Below are 10,716 nucleotides of genomic sequence, written 5' to 3' on the forward strand. Positions count from 1 at the left end.
AAGCAAACGGGAGCCTGTTCTGCTGAAACTTCAGACTCTGTGAGTAATTTCCATGAAGAGAAAGGGAGGGGAGGATTATTTAGCACCACAGCCACATATCGATTCCCTTTCCTTGCCTGGACCACAGCTGCACCTTATGTCTGGTACATTCTGTTAGCAGAACAGGGGCCACTATATTCTTGGTGGAAGAGAAGGGATGACATGCCTAACAATTGTCCTTTCACTTATTCTCTGGAGCATATTGATACTATAACTTTATAGTGGAGTTAATAATGACCCGAGGTCAGCATCAGTGGGGAGGGTCCTATGAAAAGGATGACAATGAGGTAGAAAAACGTGCTAAATGGAAGAACACTAAAATAAAAACAAGAATCAAGGCACTTACAAGCACTAATCCTAGGACTGGTACCCAAGAGTTACCTTTGTGTGGTATGTTTCCTCCAGCTACAGGAGTCTGGTCCATTCAATGATTCTGAACGCCAACTCTTTGTTTCTTAAAGAGGCATTTCAAGTGTTTAGTAGGCTTACATTGGAAATTTATTTTTTTAATATTTAGTCGGCACTGAACAAAAGTGTGGAGCCAGGGTTGCTTTCATCCGGAATAGCTGTAGCTATGATTTAATTCCATAGATTTTTACTTTTGTACGGAAGTGTGATAGTTAGGTTTATTGTGCCAAACAGGTCAATAGGAACATGTGGGATTAATCAGGTCACAGTTTGACTAGAGGGCAAAGAGATAAATGGCTCTGAAGGCCTACCCCCCCTCTCTTGCTCTCTGGTGGTCGGAGTGTGCCAGAGTGTGCTGCTTTAGCTTGTTCTCTGCCTCGACCTGTGAGCTACACTACCTATGGGCCAAGCTAACCTGTGGATTGTGTCCCTAAAGCTTGAGGCTCCTTTGAGACCTGCTTCATCACACTGCTGGTGTGTACATCACTTGAGCTTGAGGCTGGTTGATCCTCTCACCTTGCATTGCTTAACTTCAATATCCTATCTGGGCCTGCTGACTGTTGGTGATCCACCCTGCTGTTTGCTTGCCTTGCCCGAGGAAGGACTTGCCTTGCCTTCCTCTGCTTGCCTTGCCCGAGGAAGGACTCTGCAGTCTGCCTCCTTGACCTTGGACCCAGTATCCCATGTGAGTTGAAAGACTTTCAGTATATTAACTGTTCCACAGAAAGGAATTGAACTGAACCCTTTGTACTGCTGTGTGGACTAATTGGCTGTTATATTCCTTCTAGCTGTATAAACCTATCCATATATATATATATATTCCCGAGTGTCCTGGTTTTGTTTCTCTAGAGAACCCTGCCTAACACAGATAACAGTGCTTGTTTAATTCCATCCCATATTGATTCCAGTTGCTATAACAGCCCCCTCCCTTTCCATCTTTTTACCAATATACATTTCCAGGTTGGACGAGAGGCAAGGCATCTACCTGAGTTGGCTCAGGAGTCAGTTTATGCTAATAGTCTAACAGGGCTTGCTGTAATTTGCCTCAGCCTATGATAAGCTATAAGAGATTATTTGCTTCTGTTGGGTCCCTCAAAACTTGGTTGAATTCAGTAAATGATTTCAGCAACACTTGAAATTGTGTGTATGTGTGTGTGTATGCTCCCAGTTTCTAGATTGTACCGTTTGATGGTGAAAGGGGGCTGGGAGTCCTCATGAAGAGGGATCTTTTAACTCTGGAACTATAAAATAATGTATCACCATGGGAATCTGGGCTATCAGAGTATAAGGATTTGGCACCACCGGATACAAAGGGAGAACGTTATCATTAATTGCTCTTAGATCTTGAACTAATCTCCACTTCCCATTGGACTTCTGAATGGCCAAGACGGGGGTATTGTACGGGGATGATTTCTTTTGGAGCATGTCTGCCTCTTCTAGCTTCCAGATGATGGGCGTGAGCCCTTGACATTTTCTGTGGTAATAGCCTATATACTGAGGTTTCTTCAGGTGTCCCACATCAATTTTATGATAACAGGCTCTACCTTCACAGTCTTTGTGGGCTTCCCATTGGCCCAGACTTGGGAATCCACACCTTGAAGGTCAAGGAGATCTTCTATGTTCTCTACTGCTCTGCACACCAGGGACATGGTGGGTTCTGGGGAGAAAGTCATACTTCACAAAGGAAGTCTCTCCCCAACAAAGGGGCAAGAGATTCAGAAACAATGGAAAACTTATGGGAAAATGAAGAACTGCTCCACATGCAAAGCAAGGGGTGTGTGCAGATCCTTTAGAAGGGGATCCATCATTACTAACCAGCCAGAGGTAGGAGATGTTTAGGAGACACCACAGGATTTCAATACTGAATAGATAGTCCCCATATCCCACAGAGAAATTGGATTATGTAAGAAGAGTGTGGCATCAGGATTGGAGGACGGCTTATTAACAACCTGTGGTATGCAGATGGACATAACCCCACTTGCTGAAAGTAAGGAGGCTTTGAAGCACATGCTGATGAAGCTTAGGATTACAGCTTTCAATATGGATTAGAACTCAACACCATTTGTCAGTGTTCCCAAGATGCCCCCCTCGTTTCTGGTGAATGGTGTCCTCATTTATTAAAAAAAGGAAAGATGGAAGACGAGCAGCAGGTTTGCCTCTTTGCAAAGATCATAATTTCTGTTTGGGACATGTCAAGTTGGAAGCATTTTGAGTGAAAATGCCAGATAGGGCATTATCATACATAGGCTCATACAGACTTATGTATGAGCGGGTTTCAAAAGAACTCATGGAACTTTCTAGTCTTCCCGTTCCATTTTCCATGAACTTTTTGAAGCCTCCTTGTACAGTGGAACTCAAGAGGGAGAAAAATGATCAGAGATACACATTTAAGGTGATCAGTATGTCAGTGGCACTACGTGTATTACTGAGATTTTTGAAGAAATGAAGAGGTGAGAAGAGAGAGTGAAAGAAAGCCAGCACAGAGAGGCTCCAACGTTAGAAGTCACCTTGACCGGACAAAAGAACCTCAAAAGCAGCCTCAGGAGAACTAGGAGGGAAATCAGCAAGGACAATGTTAGGGACCTCAGGGAAGGGATGCTCCCCCCATGTTCTGCTGCTGAGAGGTCAGGATGCAGTTCTACAATCTTTCTCTTTGCAAAAATGCTATCATAGAATAGAAAATGTTTATTCAAACACAACAAACAAAACCTCGATAGTCATTAATTATGTTTTGAGATGTAAGGTACATCACAGTTACATTTAATAAAGCAACATTTCAAAAATGATGCAAGCAGCACCAAAATTAAAAACTGAACGAAAAAGGGACTCATAATCTTCATCCAGAAAATGTATCCTTGCAATAACAGGCATTTGAATATGTCCAACTATCTGACTGTTAGCATCATATAAACCAAATGGAAAAATACTTGGCAGTCTTTTTTGCCATCTGAATCATCTTGATATTTAGCATCATGTACAAAACAACCTAAGACTTTCTATGACTCACAGACACACAGTCACCTATTTTAAACTTAAAACAACAATTAATTGCACCTTGATCTTTTTTGGTTTATGTACCATGGGTCCCTTAAACCACATTGAACACTATTTTTCAGTGTTCCCAGACTTACAGATAAAATATCACATACATTCCCTCCCACCAGGTAGCCAAATCCAGGCAAATTTTAAGTCAGTAGCATAAACACTCGGAGACCCCCATTTGCAGCTTTGCCGGTTTGCAGGTGACAGAGCGTAGCAGCGAGTTACTATTCCAAACATCCAGCCAGATTCTTATCTCTGTGATAGATTTCATTTCCTATTCAATTTCACCCGCAAGAAAAAACTCCAAGGTTCTATGAAATTGGACATTTAGACTTGCCCGTCCATTAAACTTTAATTGGATGATGGGATCAAAGAGCAGAGGGGTCCTGAGGAACCGATAGGATCACCCCACTCTCTGTCAGCCGAAAAACGTTCAACCTACAGCCAGAGAACTAAGGAATTCTCACATTTCAAAGGTTTAATTTTTTTCTGCCCCGGAAAAAAAAATGCGAAAGTCTCCACAAATAAATTCCAGTGCTTAGCGACCTCTACCTTGTGGAAACGAAAGAGTGATATAACGTCAAGGGCACTCCCAAATGGAGATTGTCAGGCAAAGAAAAAAGGAGAAGAAAGTAACCTCTTTCACAGAGAGATGATTAAGGTATAACACTCAGAATTCTGGAAAATATTATGGAAAAATGAAAACATCAAAGTCCAATTTATAGTGTCATGTTTACCAGACTAGATGACTCATGCCTGGAAGAGTCCAGAGGTCATCTGGTGTCCACTGGGGTCAAGTCTAAGGAGCTGTGGGAATTAGCTGCTGTCACTCCGTGTGCCTGCCCTTCTTCAGAGTTCTTCCAGTAACTGCAGGAAAACCTATGAGAGCCAGAACTGTGTTAGGCACAAACTTGTCAGAGGAGGAAAATTAGAACATTCCCATTAATAGGAAAGTGGTAAATTGCAGCTTGTCAAGCGAGACAACTTTTGAGATAAACAAGACAGTCTTGTTGAATTCTGAGTTCCAGCTCTCATGAGTTTCATTGTAAACCTCTCAAGTGAATGAAACATGATGGTTTGGATGGAATCTGCTTTATTATATACTCTGCTTCGTACATAGCAAACGCTTTAATAACATTGTGGCTTCATCCTTGTATACTGCAAGCAGAGTTCTTGGGTAGATTCCCAGCCTTAGGGACAAGTCTTGGCTCTCCCTTACCCAAGACAAGTCATTTCTATTTTAATGTGATTATTTTCCAGCTCAACAGTTTATCTTTGGTTTCATTTATCCTTTTGCCATCTGGTCCCCTTATGTTTGCAGACAGGGCTAGTGCCTTTCTTTGTCAAAGTAAATTTGTCAATAGTTTGTAATTTTTCTTGTCAGGATCATAATATTTATTTTTCACATCAGACAACCTCTTCTGGAGACTTGGAAGGAGAATTTTTTCTTCATATCTCTCATTAACCTGAAAATTTTATTTCTGGGAAAATGTTTAGATAGATAGATAGATAGATAGATAGATAGATAGATAGATAGATAGATAGATAGATGATAGACAGATAGATAGATAGATAGATGATAGCTAGCTAGATAATGAACAAAAATTCCAAAACCAACCTATTTTTCTGTATTATTTATGACTGAATACTCTAAAGAAGAATTAGATAAAATAGATCAATTTTAAACTGTATCAGATCAAGTTGGCCTTACATTAAATAGTATAGAAGGTTTGTCCCAGAAACTTGAATAGATTCCGATTTATTCTGGTTGGAATAAGCAGCTGAGAACTTGCATTTCTATCCCAAGTATTCTGAGTTTGAATCCACAAATAGGAGATCCCTGGGTGATGGTGGAAATACAAAGTCTCAGCAGCTTGGTCTAACGAAAATGAACCAATAGGAAACCCTGGTTTGGACTGAAAATGGAAAATTGGCTTGCCTTTTCTCTAACTTGAAATTCTAACCCAGAACAATCCCAGATCTAGATTTTTTTTGTCATCTGTTTTCAGTTAAGTTCTTATTTTAAAGCTACTATCCCCCATTGTTCAACATGTTTGGTCTCCTCCCAATCACTTTGGTCTCCTTGGTTACTGATGCGTCTGTTTTATCAGCAAAGCCCATGCTTTTTGCTCACCCTCAGATTATTCTCTGTGATTCAGTCCTGGTCTAAAGGCATCATACCTTTGTCAGGTTCCTGCTGGAGCTTCCAGGATCCGATGAAGGAAGGCTAAGCTTACCAGAATAGAACACAACAGAGTCCTCTTACCGACCTCAGAAGCCCCATACACAGCTACTGCCTCTGGTCCACTCCTCAATGTGCCCCTCCCCAACCACAGCCTGCCACACAGGGTGCATAATAAATGACTTCATAAAGACTTTGTTCTTGACTGAATTATTGCATGCAACAATACCAGTCAAGACTGATGCTACTATTATAGGTACACTACAACATGAGATTATTATTCAAATTTTCCTGAGGGAAAAATATCACAAACAATAACAAAAAAGAAGAATCAGCAACACCTTGTTCTATAGTTTGTAGTTCTAGAGGGCTGCTAGTCTTTGGTGAGCCTCATATGCACAAGTCCACTCTAAGGATAACCAAACCTTTATAAAGTTTATGCGAGGGTTAAACAGAGCATGGCAAGCCTTTTCCACAGGCTTGGCACAGGGCTCTCTCTCTCCTGACCACCTCAAATGTGTCAGAGTTGTATCGGTGCTCCATAAAGTTTTCCATGACTGTTGTCCTCTGGGTGTATTCCAATCACCAGCCTTTTAGTTAGTAGCCTATCGCTGAGCTGTTTGTGCCACTGAGGGACTCTATCTAACTCTACCAATCTAGAAGGCTTATTTAGATTCAGTATTGGGTTGGATTATATACCGGTAATACGGTATTCACTGGCTGATTTTCTAATGTAGATCACTGGGCTTTTTGTCCCAGTAGTGAGAACTTAAGAAAGTTGGTGATCTTGACCTTTACCGGCTCCATTCCCTTGGGACCTCTAAGGCCCAGCGAGGCAGGAAGGGGCATGGGACAAGAAACCGGCCCAGAGGGGCAGCCCTGGCCCTGCTGAATGAGGCCATGCCATGCCCCAGGTCACCCAGACTTCCACGGCACCGTGAAGGGAGCAGGGAAGACTCGAGATTCACCCCCTCTCCCTTACCACCCGCGCAACCCTGCATGGTCTTTCCCAGGCTGTGTTCATTGCTGCCTGCCAGCGCCTTGCACCTTTCCCCATCTGATCCAGGCAAATGGTGCTGCTGTGAGCACCTCACAGATTCCTGCTTCAGAACAGGAGACCCTGGTGAGACCGAAGCCATTGCTTTTGGAGTTGTTGCAGCCTGTTGGTGCACAGGAAGACACTTACCCTACGAAACAGGTTATGTTTTCATCTTGCCAGTATATTTTAGCTAAATGACTACATGATGAGAAGTAACAGCATATGGTATATTGTTCAAATGATCTTGGATTTGTTTGGGGAACCAAGCTTCTCCGTGAAAGACCACAGGAAAATGTATACAATGATCTACAGAAATCGGTAATAGTAAATCAACAGGACCATTGGACACTGGCACATCTGGGAGTGAGTACAGGTGTAAGCTTGAATGGCCACAAGGACTCTATGCAAGAGTGACAGGAAGAGAAACCTTCATCTTCAAATGTGATTTGCAGACCAACTACCTCATCTAGAAGGAGAGCAATTAGTGAGATGGAAGACAGTTCAGAGGAGTTTGCTGTTGAAGTACAATGAAAATGCCACCTGTCCGATTATGTTGTGCTGTGTGTCATCAGGGGGAGATGCCGTGAAAGAAGCAGTAGCAGTGAGTCAGTAGAAATGCCATCGATTCCGGATGTTGACACTGGTGCAAGTGTACACTCTGGTGATTTGTTGGACTATGACTCTGTTTCTGATCAGTTCAGTGTAGAATTTGAAGTGGAGTCTCTTGATTCTGAAGATTATAACCTTAGTGAAGAAGGACAAGAACTCTCAGATGATGATGAAGAGGCAGAGGAAAGCGATGCAGATTCATTTGAAGATGACCCTGAAATCTCCCTAGGTGACTATTGGAAGTGTGCTTCATGCAAATGAAATGAATCTTCCTCTCCCACCCCATTGTGACAGATGTTGGTCACTTCCTGAAGTGCTGGCTTCCAGAAGATAAAGGAAAAGATGAAGAGAAAATGCTTGAGAGCCCCAAACTAGAAAACACAACTCAACTAGAAGAGGGCTTCGATGCTCCTGATTGTTAAAAAACAAAACAAAACAAAAACATCAGTGGGTGACTCCAAAGAGTCAGGTGTTGAAGAAAATAATGATAATGTCACACAAGCCTCCCAGTCTCAAGAGAGTGAGGACTATTCCCAGCCTTCCACTTCCAGTAGCATCATTTACAGCAGCACCAGGCAAAGAAGAAAGTGTGGAATCTAGATCTCGCCCTATTGCCACTGAACCTTGCGTGATTTGCCAAGATCAACCTAAACATGATTGCATCAGCCACAGCAAAGCAGGACATCTAATGGCATGCTTTACATCTGCAAAAAATGTAAAAAATGAAACAAGCCCTGCCTGGTGTGTAGACAGCCAATTCACATGATTGTGTTAACTTGTTTCCTCTAGTTGACCTGTCTGTAAAATTAGGATTATATATTTCTATCTATGTAAACCTGAAAATGTAGATGGTTATTTTGGCAACATGAAATCTATTTTTATTATTTTAAAAATACATGAAGTGAAAGATTATTTCAGTCCATATAGATGTCTACCTCTTGGGAGGGAGAAGGTAGGGAAAATCACTTAGTTTTAGGAAAATTTCACTTTTGTTTATATTGGGATTTTAATATAATTTGTATTGGATTTACAGCTCATCCTTTATCCCATCCCCTCATTTTCCATTTCATCCCCTTTTAGGACATTTAAACATAATTTATTATCATTCGCAAAGGACATAGTATGTGTGTGAAAGATTTACTATTTAAATTTTACATACTCTTAAACCTTCTGGTCCATGGTTTCCCAGTTCTCTCAGAACTTCTTAAAATATGCTTACTAAAAAGTTGATACTGTTAGGCAGCTAGACCAGGGACTGGGGAGTCCATTGCACATGCTCAGAGGTTCGAGCTTCGGGCCAGGCAGGGGTGGTACACTGAGGTGGGCGTTACACCTGGACAGGCCCATCTGGGCCAGGTGAATTTAATTCAGCCAATGAGGTGGACCAGGATCATCAACCACACCTCCCAGCAGAGAAACTGAAAAGACGAGACCTGCCTTGTGACTTTTCATCTCTCGGAGCAGTTTCTCAGCAGGCTGTGCAGAAGTGAAGGCCCTGAGGGTGCCTGTGTAAATGTGAAACTTTTTCTGTCTCTCATAAAACTCACTTGGATCACAATTCTGGCTTCAGAGTGATTTATTTCTCACGCAAAGCCAAGGTCTGAGGTATTTCTCCCATGAGAGAGATCTAACATACTGGTGCCTGTGACTCAGAGATACAAGGCCGAGGAAACAGCAGCTTGGCTGGACTTTAAAACTGCATTGCGCATGATTTGAAAAAGTCGCCGGCCTGAGTTTGTAGTGCCATGGAAGTTGCAGAGACCGGCTCTTTGGGGATCTCAGGCTCACTTGAAGGGCGGTGCCAAAAGGGTGATCATCTCTGCCCCTTCTGCTGATGCCCCCATGTTTGTGATAGGCGTGAACCACGAGAAGTATGACAACTCCCTCAAGATTGTCAGCAATGCCTCCTGCACCACCAACTGCTTAGCCCCCCTGGCCAAGGTCATCCATGACAATTTTGGCATCGTGGAAGGACTCATGACCACTGTCCATGCCATCACTGCCACCCAGAAGATCGTGGATGGCCCCTCTGGGAAACTCTGGCATGATGGCTGTGGGGCTGCTCAGAACATCATCCCCACATCTACTGGCGCTGCCAAGGCTGTGGGCAAGGTTATCCCGGAGCTGAATGGGAAACTGACTGGCATGGCCTTCCGTGTCCCCACCCCCAATGTGTCTGTCGTGGATCCCACCTGCCATCAAGAGAAAGCTGCCAAGTATGATGACATCAAGAAGGTGGTGAAGCAGGCAGCCGATGGTCCCCTAAAGGGCATCCTGGGCTACACTGAGGACCAGGTTGTCTCCTGTGACTTCAACAGTGAGGCCCTCTCTTCCACCTTTGATGCTGGGGCTGGCATTGCCCTCAATGACCCCTTTGTCAACCTCATTTCCTGGTATGACAATGAATTTGGCTACAGCAACAGAGTGGTGGACCTAATGGTCCACATGGCCTCCAAGGAGTAAGAGCTCCCCTGGACCACCAGCCCCAGCAACTGAGCTAGAGGAAGAGAGGCCCTCAGCTGCTGGGGAGTCTTTGCCTCTGATTCAATCCCCCAACACACTGAGAATATTCCATCCAGACCCCCTGAAGGAAGGGGAGGGGCTTAGAGAACTCAACTTTGTCATGTACCATCAATAAAGTACACTATACCACCCCCTCAAAAAAAAACAACAACACGTGTGTACATTGAAAAAATTTACCAAGAGAGTAATAAGAGAGCCGATGGATTGGAAAAACATCTTTAGCAATGACTCATCAAAGGCCTTATTACTAAAATCTACAATACTCTGTTACCTTCCAAAAATAAAAAAACTAATTGCCCACTAAGGAGGTGGGCAAAAGGCCTGAACAGAAGTTTCACAAGTGCAGAAATCCGAATGGCCAATAAACATGAGAAAATGTTCCCAATCATTAGCCATAAGAGCAATGCAAATTAAAACAACAATCAGATAACATCTAATACCCTCAAAGTTAGCACAATTCTGAAAGCCAGAAAACCACAAGTGTTGCAGGAGGTGTGGTGAGATAGGAACTCTCGTCCACTGCTGGTGGACCTGTAGGTATGTACAGCCACTATGGAAATCGATTTGTCAATATCTAAAACACATAGAAATTGAGCTACCATACAAACCAACAATCCCCTTACTGGGCATATACCCAGAAGAGGCAAGAAATAAACCATAGCAAGACATCTGTGCTCCAATGTTCATGGCGGCATGGTTCACAATTGCAAGGAGTTGGAAACAACCCAAATTTCCATCAACAGACAAATGGATTAAAAAACTGTGGTGCATACATACAATGGACTACAGTGAACCCTCGCCACTTCACGCTTCGACTTCCGTGGCTTCACTCTATCGCGGTTTTTGCGTAACAGCGCATGCTCTGTCATTACTG

At 43.0% G+C, this 10,716-nt stretch overlaps 1 pseudogene; it reads left to right on the top strand.

Annotated features, from left to right (window-relative positions):
* Window positions 1–6,563: 6,563 nt before the first annotated feature.
* On the top strand, window positions 6,564–8,108 carry LOC101650340 (annotated as a pseudogene).
* Window positions 8,109–10,716: the final 2,608 nt, after the last annotated feature.

This window comes from Echinops telfairi, unplaced genomic scaffold (genome assembly GCF_000313985.2).
Source record: "Echinops telfairi isolate 266 unplaced genomic scaffold, ASM31398v2 ScPeMD7_7467;HRSCAF=8505_0, whole genome shotgun sequence".
Taxonomy (NCBI): domain Eukaryota; kingdom Metazoa; phylum Chordata; class Mammalia; order Afrosoricida; family Tenrecidae; genus Echinops; species Echinops telfairi.